Source organism: Phalacrocorax aristotelis, chromosome 12 (assembly GCF_949628215.1).
Source record: "Phalacrocorax aristotelis chromosome 12, bGulAri2.1, whole genome shotgun sequence".
Classification (NCBI taxonomy): domain Eukaryota; kingdom Metazoa; phylum Chordata; class Aves; order Suliformes; family Phalacrocoracidae; genus Phalacrocorax; species Phalacrocorax aristotelis.
This window is the reverse complement of record NC_134287.1, coordinates 6,693,438-6,705,561: the sequence shown is the minus strand read 5'-3', so window position 1 is coordinate 6,705,561 and position 12,124 is coordinate 6,693,438. Positions and strand designations below refer to the sequence as shown.

At 35.0% G+C, this 12,124-nt stretch overlaps 1 protein-coding gene across 2 annotated transcripts in view; it reads left to right on the top strand.

Annotated features, from left to right (window-relative positions):
* ADGRA1 (adhesion G protein-coupled receptor A1) overlaps nucleotides 1–12,124 on the top strand; it is a 291,609-nt gene that overhangs the window by 185,339 nt on the left and 94,146 nt on the right. The gene's annotated exons all lie outside the window — the stretch shown is intronic.

Below are 12,124 nucleotides of genomic sequence, written 5' to 3'. Positions count from 1 at the left end.
ATTTTGTGAATTTTGAGCTGTTGGACAGCATGTTCAAAAACAAATAAACAAAAAACCCCACCCCTTGTAACAGAAAATAACCTGCTTTTTTGAACTGTTGGAAGATAAATAGAAACAGCAGTTGCATCAAAGGAGGAGTCCAGGCAAGATGACCACATATATACCAGAATTTATTATCCTAATCTCTTCCTGGTAAGTTTGATTGACAAATTAAGATATTAGCTTTTGTACTAGCTGACTTTTTTTCCATAGTTTTATAAGTCAGAAGACACAATGAAAGTTTAAATACACAGCTTGTTTTGTTTGCCTCTCAATAGAGACAGAAGAATGTATTGGAGAGAATTTGTTTCAGTCTGTACCATTTAGGAGAAAAATTGGGTAGATATTCTTATTGACTGATTTTTATTACTGGGAATGATGTTATCAGAGTTCAGTGGTGAGACTACATTTGCTAAAAAATGCTGTTTTTTTTTAATGAGTCACTGATGCATTATCTATCATTAGTGACCTGTCTTAGACATCTGAACTAAATTACTCTCTTTTTCTTTTTTATCAGGAAAATGTAGCATAATTTTTCCAGTCTCACATATTTTTCTGAGATTATAATGACTTTAAAGACATTCTGTTTGCCTATAATTATCAGTGCTAAAGGTTGAACGAAATTTAAGTTTTATGTTATGTTCCAACTGCAGAGAAGTTTGTCACAACTGAAGTCCTAGAAAGTGAAATAATTTGCATATGTAAGGAGCAACAGACAAAGCCCACGGGCAAGCTCCTAGAATAGAGGCTTCCCAACACTGTCACTAAAATGCTTGAGTTCTGACCTGAAGAGAGCCCCCTAAAGACTGAAATGGTAATTCAGTTTTCGTACCCATTTAATCTTTGTTTTTTCTGACAAGAGTGGCAGTATGGTTGCCAGATCCAATTGTGATAATGTTTTCTTTCTGTGTGGACAAATGAACAGTAAGAATAAAAAAAAAAAAAAAAAAGCCACATGAGAAAACATGTAAATAATTTTATACGGAACATTGATAGAACAGGCAAGGTGATTAACATTTTTGACTACTACTTTTAAAGCTAGATTCAGTCTGGTAGTATGAACATGAGAATTCCTGAATATTTTCATCTCTAGCAGACAAATACTGAAAGAGGCTGTCTCTTTTTGTAACTTCTGCTCCCCTGTGAAGAAGGAGGTATGCCAGAATAGCTACTTACACTCTGAAAGGCCTACTCTTACTTGAAGATATAGACTCTAGAAATAATTTTTTTAAAGCTCAAAGTGTACTGACAAAATTTAAATTAATGCCACATTGTTATCAGAATATCCTTTTCAAATTAAAAATAAAATTTGGTAATTTCAAATTATTTTCAGCTACTTTGAAAATAAAAGTAACTTTTTCAAAAGATAGTGCTAGCTGTCATATTTACAAAGGAAGTCAGATTCTTATTACCTTAATCTTCAGTTTCCATGGCATTATGCAACCTGAAGGATTTCAGTAGAATATGGCTCTCTTCTGTAGTGAGAACACAACCACGAAGTAAATAACCCTTCACATGCAGGTGTGACACCACTTCTGGTTTTTCTTTCTTTTTCTTTTTTTTTTTTTTTAAAACCAGCTGGAAATTAAATAGGAGAGGCAAGGTAATATGCAAATTCCCCTTTCGAGGCTAAAGAGTTTGGGGTAATTAATTAAAACTAATTCCTATACGTGTCCTTCACTGGAGCTACTTAACTTAATAAAATAATAGACTGCATTTAATTTAAATCTTCAGTGTTTCAATCTTCTTACTTGGCACCCTGGTCATTAATCATGTTATTTATTAATCAAGTTACAAATCCAACCAAAGAGGTAAGAAATTTTCTTCCTCCTTTTACAAATATAAGTCTTGATGCCTTTTCTTATGAAAATAACTCCTTTCAGGGATATGAACTTGGCCATAGAGATATAAAAACTGAACCTTTTGGAATATAAGTTTTGAAGAATATCTTGGAAAACCAGTCTCCAGGAACACGATTTATTTTTTCTCTAGAAAAATGGTCTTCTCAAGTTTTTCATCAGAAATCAGACCCTTCAAAACACTTCAGAATATCTTTAGTTTCTGACTGTTGACTCCTGTTTCCCAATTTATCTGTCTGTAGTGAATCCCCTAAAGGCTCAGACCATCTGGTCCTTCAGTTAATAAACTGAAGTTAAATATAACTGTTTCTCAGTTTTTGTGAGCCTTGAATTAAAACTGTCAGGCTCAGGGTTTATAACCATAATGATTTCTCAGACAACATTAATTTTAATGTTGCCAGGATCTGTTCCATTTTTGCTCTTACTCTTATCTCCCACAGGAGTAAGAGCTTCCTTTCTTGTAGAATGTGCTTTAAAAGTGGATTAAAATGAAATAAGTGGGGGTGAATCACTGAGTTGCAATCCAAATCTTTATCAGAGTTATTTTAAATTGTCATATTCCATCTTTCATATATGAAATAGCTGTTTATGCATTTTCTTGCTTTCATTTACCTTTCCATTAAACATAGAAATAACTATTTTGCCAGTAGGCAAACCTCCTTTAATGTAGGTGGTGATTATACATAGTAAGTGAACATGTAACAATATATTAATTATTAACACATTATGTAAGGGTTAACCAGGTAGTCTCAAAATACCTCTGGGATGCTAGTAAGTGTTATTTATCCTTGTTTTTTTTAATTGAGAAGATGAAGCCTGTTTGATACAAAGAGGATTGATGTAAGCGATCAAGGGTTCAAGCGCTTTCCAGTCAAGACTAAATGAGAGATACTGAAGAAGAGAGGACATTATTCTTCCTGTCCCTCCTATGTTTCTGGTACTAAAGCCAAGACGAAGGGGGTTTTTTTGGAACTTCTGCTTCCGAAGTTTGAAAGAATGATGAGAATGATTATAGGTCATAAAAATACTAGAGATATAACAAAATCATAAGTAGCCATAAAGTCATTTATATAGCCATTGTAGTCCTTACAAATAACCTTGCTTTTTTCTGTGTAGGGACACTAATTTATAAAGGCTGATGTTATCTTTCACCTCTCTTTCATAGAAATTGAATATTTAGTATGCATTCAATTAAACTTGCACATATTTTGCTCTAATGGCAGAACTAGTTGCCATTTACTGTCCTGGTGAAAGAGAGTGAAATCTCAAATGTGTTTTTATGGATCTTTTATAATATATATTGCATGTCAGTCTTGTTATTGATTTAAAAATATATCTTAATAGTTCACTAAAAATAATACTTTGGGCATCATTACTGCATAAAAACAGAAGTTTAATATTGATATAGTCATGAAAGATGAAAATATATATATTGGTCATGGCTTTATTGTGATTATTTTAAACGCCCAGATCAAGAGCTTATATAGTACAGTAGATAAATCACAGAAATATCTAGGGATCTGTGGTGGTTTGCTTGCATTCTTGGTTTAAGATACAGGAACCTTAAATATCATCCTTCTAGAAAGTGGGATTGTACCATATGATAAAGTACTTCAGAAAAAAGCTACCACATAATGGTAACCTTGGGTCACATCACCTACTCCTCAAGTCCTTATTTTCCCATTGCTACCATCACAGCTCCTTTGATTTCCATTGTTGTGGCCTGTTTATTCACAGAATGAATAAGATTCCAAGTGAACAAGAGTCTACCAGACCTTAATAAGGGATCCTTTGTAAGGATCTCTGTACTTTTATGCATGGTAGACTTGCAGTTCTTTTTGGTGGCTCTCCCATCTCAGGTGTCCCAGGAACCTTGAAGAAAGGTAAAATGCTTTTGTTAGAAGCTCATCTAAACTGGGACAAGTATATTTCATTTTTAAAAATTGAGTTATCTGCTGAAATATCAGCTCAACTGTATTTCACACTTTAATATTAATGATTTTGAAAGTGGTTTGCCTGAAGGAGGGCAGCAGACTCACAATTTTAAATATGTTAATCTGTTTATAAAGAGGAGATTTTTAACAAATATTCAATACTTGTTTTAAGACAATCTCTTTTTTTTTTTTTTTTTTTAAATCAGAAGTGAAGGTAGTGTTGGGATTTTAGCAGCCCACATTATGTACCAGTTGGTGATAACATACTAGCCAGTCTCACTGCTTAGGAAATCAAGATGGCACACTCATTCTTTAGTTAGGATAAAGTTGGCCTGCTCATTCACAGGGTAGAAATGTGCTCTCGCCCATGGTGTCAAAGGTGGAGGTGATGGGGTAGTCATTTGTGTGGGTCACCAGGGGAAAGAAAATTTTTGGCCTATTATCTCTTCCTTTTAATTCTTGCTAAAAAATTGAGAGGACTAATAAGGTAGAGCTACAAAACACATCATCTTGGCTATTCCAAGTACAACTTGGCCTTTATTATAAAGGCATAGCTGGCTGTTCAGAATCATGCTCCACTGCAAGATACCATCGTACAGACTGGTTTTGTGACTTAGCATCACCAGAATAATCATGATCTCTGTATGCCTGTTAATGGGATGCAAGAGAGAAGTTGCCTTTTGGTTTTACAACCGAATGTCTGTTGTGCTGTCTGTACAACAGGCAACACAAAATGCTTTAAACATGAGTCTGGTATTTGAGCTGTGTTTCATCACAGTTGTAGAAAATGGTCAGGACAGGAGCTTGAGCATAAGAAGGAGCCAAATAACAGTCAAATTCTATAACTACTAGAAAAAAGATCTGGTATGATGTCTTTTGGAAAATAAATTTAGAGAAGTCCCTGCAGTGGGCATGAGATGGGTGGAACAGGAGCGATCTGTTACCGTAACATGGAATAGATGAAAACGAGAAGGACTGCCAAGTACTTCTAATTGCATAATATAGTTGTAGCCATGTCAATAATATTCCTGGTGTCCCTTCTGCCTTTCGATGAGGAGTCTCCCCCAGCTATACAAACACAGTTGTATTCATCAAACCTCTTTTTCAAGCTTTCTTGTCTCACGGACAGATGAATTAATTAATCATTTCGTCTTTAGTAAAAATTTAGTAGCAAAGTAGGCCTCCCTTATTTCTTGCTGATAAGTACTACTCATCACTTTTGTAACATGTTCAGATCGGCAGAATAAATCTTAAAAGCTGCTGTTTATCCATGGTGAAAGACTTTCTTCTGTACATTAAAGAAAGTTCTAGTTAAAGCCAGTTTAAGAAGACAAAGTTACAACATCTTTAATGAAATGTTTTATTTCCTCAAGCTGGATCAGCTTGGCACATCTGTGCTTTTTTTTTTTATTAGTAATACATTTAATCTAAAAGCCACTAATATTCTTGGGGATACTGGCTAATTTTTCCTTGTTTAAAACCATTAACAATTTTCAGGAAATACATTCTTCAGAATGTATATCGCTTTGCGCTATAATAACAATCACTTCTTAGTTCCCTGTGAAGCCCTTTGTGTGACCTTCCTACAAGCACCTGTTGTCTTTGTTGTGCTGTCTAAGCATAATTAATGGCACTCTGCTGGTGCCAAGGGTCGAATGCTAATTTGTCATAGAAAGCTTGACAGAAGGGTTTTGCAATCCCTGTACTTTAACTTGAGTGCTACTGTAGAAGTACATTTATGTTTAGAAGATATAATTACTATTTCATGTTAAATGTCAGTTGAATAACATCCCAAATGAGTAAGACAGCACAAAGTCCTGCCTCATTAACTAGAAATTACTGAATTTGTAATATTTAATATTTATACTATTGCGCAGACATCATGAAAATATAGGAAAATAAGGTCACTTGTCCTAGTGATTTTAAATTAAAACTTTTATGTAAATACATCAATAGAATGTGTAGAATTTCCCATGTCAGATCTTGTTTCATTGTAGATTTTTAGAATCACATCTTTAACTCGTATATGTAGTCAATGATATTAATCTGTTTATACCAGTGGAATTTCCATCTGTAAAGACTAAAACTGTGATTGCTACATTTACACTATACATCAAATTGAGGTTTATTCTGGGTTTGATTCGTAATTCAAACTGTTCCCATTTCAATTTGAAAAAACTTTAACCATAACTTACAAGACAGTGTAGTACAGCTTTGAAACTCTGGACAACCATATAGTGCTGTGGTCCAGCTCACCTCTAATATGTATTTCAAGTAGATCTGAGTCCGCATCTAATTACCTCAGTCAGTTGGCATAACTGATTCCTGAGCTCTGGGACAAAGAAAAAGTGCAGGAATTTTCCCAGTCCTCCCCAGAAAGGAAGAAAAAGTGTTCTCAGCTTTTCTAAACTCCAGCATCTATATCATTCCAGATGGTGTGACCAGAGACCAGAAAGATGGAGGAAGGCTGTATAACCACATGCATGCGCTAGGTTATGACCAGCCACCCTTATATGGGGTCGTTGCTGGGATGCCCCGTTAGTTAGGTAATTTGTTTGCTTTTATACATTGAATACCCTTGGACAAAACCTAGGTCTCAGGTTTACTGGTGGTATTCTGCCACTTTGCACACTGTCAAATGATTGTCCAGGTGCTAAAATCAAAACCTCAGTAGGGTTTTAAATTAAGGATTAGAACATAGCTGTAAATTAACAAGAATGTGATTATCTACAGCTATGCAAAGACAGTGAAAATTAACACTGATTGCTAGGAATCACTGGGCAGATACTCCTCTGTTTATAGTTATTAACTAGATGCTGCTTGGAGGGTATTCCTCTGGTTTTCTTGCTTGCAGGTGATAAATTATTTCTAGAATGTATAATAAGCTTTACCTTTTTCAATATTAGGATATATGTAGTGCAATGCCATTGAAGGATATTTTACCACAAGAGGAACACATCTGTCTATGCCTATAAGAAAAAGGCACCCAAATGCAAATCTGCAGATCTTAGGCTGTTGGGCTGTTTATATGACAAAATGCATTATTACAAAGACGACTGACAGAGTTAACGATTCTCCCATGTTGTGCCTTATTAAGCACTCTATCTCAATGTTACAGACTTAGCTGGAATCGTAGTTACATCACCTTCAATGGTGGGGATAATTGATGCGACCTGAAGTGAGTCTCATAGGCTGGACCTTCAGTTATGTGAATGGTTAAGAACTTAAATTCATGCTGTATTTACCATCTTATTGAAGGTTCAAACTGATCAAGTTGCCAAAAGAAAGAGCTGCAGGCGTCAGTACTGAGGAAGTCAAGTGCAGGCATACACGCACGTGAAGTGTAGCTAGAAGTTGAACTTCCTCCTGGACTTTAAACACCTATGCAAAAATACTGCTGACTGGAGCACGTGTCCCCATATCTAAGGAAGGAAATACTAATCAAAGAAGTTACAGTCTGTCAGTAAAAAAAGAAAGCAAAAAAGTAAAAGACAGTTTTGTGTTTAATGTCACAGTCTAAATATCCCAACATTAATAATGTTCACAAAATTAAATCTGCCCACTAGTTCCTTTGCAGTTTTTGCTAATGGTTTTCATATCCACGTTTCCCTCAGAAATGACTTAACAGATAGCGTGTTTACATCTACAGCCTTCCCTGAGTACAGTCTAGAGCACTGTAATGCCTGTCAACTACAAACATGCTTGAGTGCCATAGTCATGGTCTGGGCATGTTTTTCTGCACTGGGGAGTATAGACAGTGAAAATAGCCTGAGAGAAAACAGCCGTAGCTCTTTCACAACAGAATATCCTCCTCCTGCTCCCCTGAAGATCTTGAGAAATCACAACCTGTGTGTATACTATGGCAGGAGGTAGGTCTTCTAAGCAGCCTGTGCTCATTTCTTTATGTAGGATACAGCTCATGAATTTCAAAGGCCTCCCTAAAGATACAGTATTTAGACTGTATAAATATCATCCTTAACTAACTGATGCTGAACCTAGGATACATCAGTAAAGAACTAAGAACATACAAATAGCCCAGACTAAAGATTAATCAATTTGTTATGGAGTCTTTGTCAGTGGCTAAAAGCAAGCGCTAAGGGAAGGGTGTCAGAACAGGGCTAGCCTGAAGAAAGGGTGTCCCAGAACAATTCTCCAGCCTCTGCCAGTTTGCAGCACTAGGTTTTATTGCGCAGTCTTGACTAGGGAAATATTGTATAATGAGTTGTTATTATTAGGGGCTTTCTTCTTAGAGAAAAAGGCAGAACTGTGACTTAGAATAAACTATGTTTTAAACTTCAGGTGAAGCACAGATTTGGTCCGTGACTGTCAGGCTTACTGTTGTACTCTTTTGTACTAATAACAGCTCAGCAAGAGAAGGCAGTACAACACCGGACTTCAGTGAAAGTCAGACATCGAATCTGTAATAATGTTTGTGTTTCAGTAAATGACAGATAGAAAATGAGGAGATTTCTGAAAGTCTTACTGTGACTAATGAAAGTTACAGTACTTTTAGTATTGCATACTGCATATTCTGCCACAATAGTATACTTAAGGTCTAGTATTCAGCATCTTGTGTGATCTGATGCACTTGGCTGAAGGGCCTGATATACCCTGCCCTGCCTGTAAATGGTCATGACAGAACTATGCCAAAGGAGCTGCTTCTCATATGTACTTACTTTTTCTTATTTTAGAACCTAAGGTCCTAAAGAAACCTTATAGTGTTCCTGTGTTGAAAAATTAATTTAATAATCACTAAATTAATATCACTAAAATATTAATTATTACATTAGAACTAATTGTGCCATTCTTGTAGGCTTCTAGAAATGACTACTTAACATGGGTAGCTAAAAATAATCTTTGAAATATTTCAAAGCCAGTGCAGCTATTTTGAATTTTACAAGGCTTACTCTGTATTATAAAATATGGTAAAGATTCAATGACACACTGTTTCCTGTGTTCTGTAAAAATTTTTTTGCTTCTGTGTAACACTCCCTGAGAATTTTGAGTTGGGCTTTTTGAAATATATATACACCCACACATATATATATACACACACACTTAAATACCTATATATGTAAGTATGATAATAGCAAAAGTATAAAAACTTATGCTTAATCTTGACCATTCGCAAATATACTCCTGAATAGCTTCATGGTTTAAGAAATATTGATGTCATAGTCACTTTCTCCACTGATATTTCATCATGATTTGTTGGTAGCTAAGATGAGGTCTTACTCTTTTGGATAATCTGACTATTTGATTTTATTTGGGTAGCATTTTAGACATACTCCAAGATTGTACTCTCTTTCAGCAGATCAGGAAATGGAAAACATAGACTAAAATATTTATATTACTATTTATTATTTTGGGAAATTAATTTTAATGCTATGTACAAGCATCATGTATACAATCCTATGATGTGACCCTTCAGGTTCAAGTACCAGTGATTTCAGCTGTTCTGGTTCCAGTGACTTTGGTATATTTTCACTGGTGGTGTAGACAAACTTAGAACCTTTACTGGTGTACAGTATCTATGAATTTATTTTTCTTAGTACTTTTTTATAGACCTCTCAGAAATAGCCCACAGATTATTAGGGACCCAGAGTCTGTGTGTTCAAATCTGTTGACTAAATAGGGTTGACATAATTCTTCAGCTAGCCAGGCAATGAAACTTAGGTTTCACAGGCTTTTTGCCTGTGAAGAAGGCTGATAGGGAAGAGGCAAAATTAGCTCTCTTCATATTTTTTTCTCTTGGACTAGCAGCATCAATATTTTTTTAAAACACATCAGCTTTTATAAGCTTTCCGTACTTTCAGATGGAGCATTTTTAGTTCTCTAGCTTGCCTTTTATGAAACTGACATGTTTTGTATCAAATAGATGGTTGCTTCAACGAATCGTAAAACAAAATTGCTTTTCTATAAAAATGGACTCAACTCTTCTCGATACCCTTTGACAAATTCATTTTACAACCAACTGCAAAATACTGCACTTCACTCTGGTAGGCCATAAGTTGTATATATTGAGTTACAATACCCTGACAGTGGTCTTCTCTATCCAGGAAGAGTAAGTGTCCCAGTAAAGAGCATATAAAATTCTTACCCAGGGATTATTACTAGAAATTGTTCTTCATGTAACAGTAGATCCTTAGTCTTTTCTGACTGTCATCTTCTGAACCTTCTAAAGTCTCTTTAAAAGGAATGCTCCGCCTCCCAAAATCCATGATTGCTTAGTTCTATATCATTCATTATTTAATTAATAAGTACTTCAGTTATTTGAGTGAAACGTAGATTTTGATATTGGAAGCCTGTAATTATTAATAATTAGCTTCCACTCTGTGAGAATGACATATCCTAAACCTCAAGTGTCCTATATAGAGAAGACTGCTATCAAAAGACATCCATTAATTGTAAAAAATAGTCTCCTGACAATATTATTGTTTATCTCATTTGCTTGAGAAGATAAGACAGTAGTTTCTCAGAGAAAGGGAAAAACAAAAACACTACAATGACCTCTGCGTTGATTTTCTGTGCAGGCAGGTATTTCCTTTATTGTATTTTATTAAGACAGGTAAATTTTCATTCTGTCCATCTTATTCTAAAGATAAATGTCAAAGATTTAATTACTTTAAATTATTCAGTTATGTTCCATGTGGTCACACCAGTGTATCTTAATGTTATATTTTACTTCCACAGACTTATTAAGAATTCCTTCTTTTAAGAGCAGATGCAAAACAGGTTTCAGTATTTCCATAGAATTAATACAAAGATTATTGTGAAGTCTTATGCAGCAAACAGAAATACTGTATTTAGAAATACTTTATTATATTTCAGGAGAATTTTCCATATTTTCTCATGAGACAAAAAGCCATATTTTAGTGAATAGACTGGGGGGGTGGGAGTGGGGGAAACATTTCTATCTTCTCTCAGTTGATGTCAAATTACTTTTTTCCATCTGAGGCTACTAAATTGGTCAGAAAGTTTTTGGTCTGCATGGCGTGGGAGGGAGGGAACATTTATACACCACTAAGAGAAACATTTCTGGGTGTTAGCCAAAAAAAGAGAAATTGGCTTTTTTTTTCTCTGCCTGAATACACTCTTCTTCAGAAAGTTTTGTTGAAAAGGCTGAAAAGTGCAGATTCCTCCAGCATAATATTAGCATTTATGTAACGTTTTTGTTCTGTTCAGTCTTTCCCACAGAATAAAATGTTGCTTATGGCACTAATAAGGTCATGCCACCTCTGTCCTGTTGAGATCTTTTTTATGTGTTGCTAAATTCACTTATTTTTTCTATTCCAAGAACTCTCATTTGGAGAGAATTTCATTTGGCCCATTGCATCTTCATTTTGCTGCCCTGCAGTTGAAAATACCTAGGCTTCATTCTTCATGTGAGCCTCAAAATATTTTCATGGTCTTTCAGTGCAAGCGCAGGGAGGAGAGAAGGTTGATGAACTCTGAGAAATTTTGGCATGTTTATAAATTGTTTTAAGTTAATACATATAATCTTTTCTAAGGCAGTTGCTTTGAAAGCTTTTTGACATCTGTTGGCACTGCTGATGAATTTCTAGCTATAAGATCCATATGGTATGATGGGAACATTGTCTGAGTTGAAGATTTGTTAAAATGTACCCTAACTGCCAAATCCTGTTGATGTTGCAGAGTATTCTCAATTATCATTTGCTTGCATGTTATGTCAAGTTAAGTAACTTATTTCTGTATTCCATTGCCTTTTTTGGTAATATGTGGTTTGTGATCTCTCCAGCGGAACTTTCCTTAATCACACAGACTTGCTTGTTAACTGACACGGAGTGACTATGGTTTAGAAATATCTAGGTCTTCTGCTACATTGTCCTGTAGCCGTACCTTCAGAATAATTTTTTGCTTCTTATCTACAAATTATTAAATATATATATACACACAAACATAGAATTCACATTTTAATGCATAAATAAACATTGAATAAAATTAGCACCAAAGCTACATATCATATCAGAAAGACCCAGAGGAAAAAATATAGGGTTTTCTCAGCTGAACTAAACAATTAAAAAAAATAGTTTTGTTGTATAATCCTTAACCAGTAAGGCATGGAGATTCCTTGGGACAAAATGCTTAGATTACTCCTGTCTGAAATGTAACCAAATCCACCTTTCTAATCAAAGGAGCAAGCAACTATTTGTGCAGGATAAGAACTCAAAATATAGATAGTGCACAGTTAATACTGTGAAGATATTTCCCAGAACAGACAAAGATCCTTCTTTAATGTATGGCATGTTTAAAAATGCTGCTTCCTTGAAT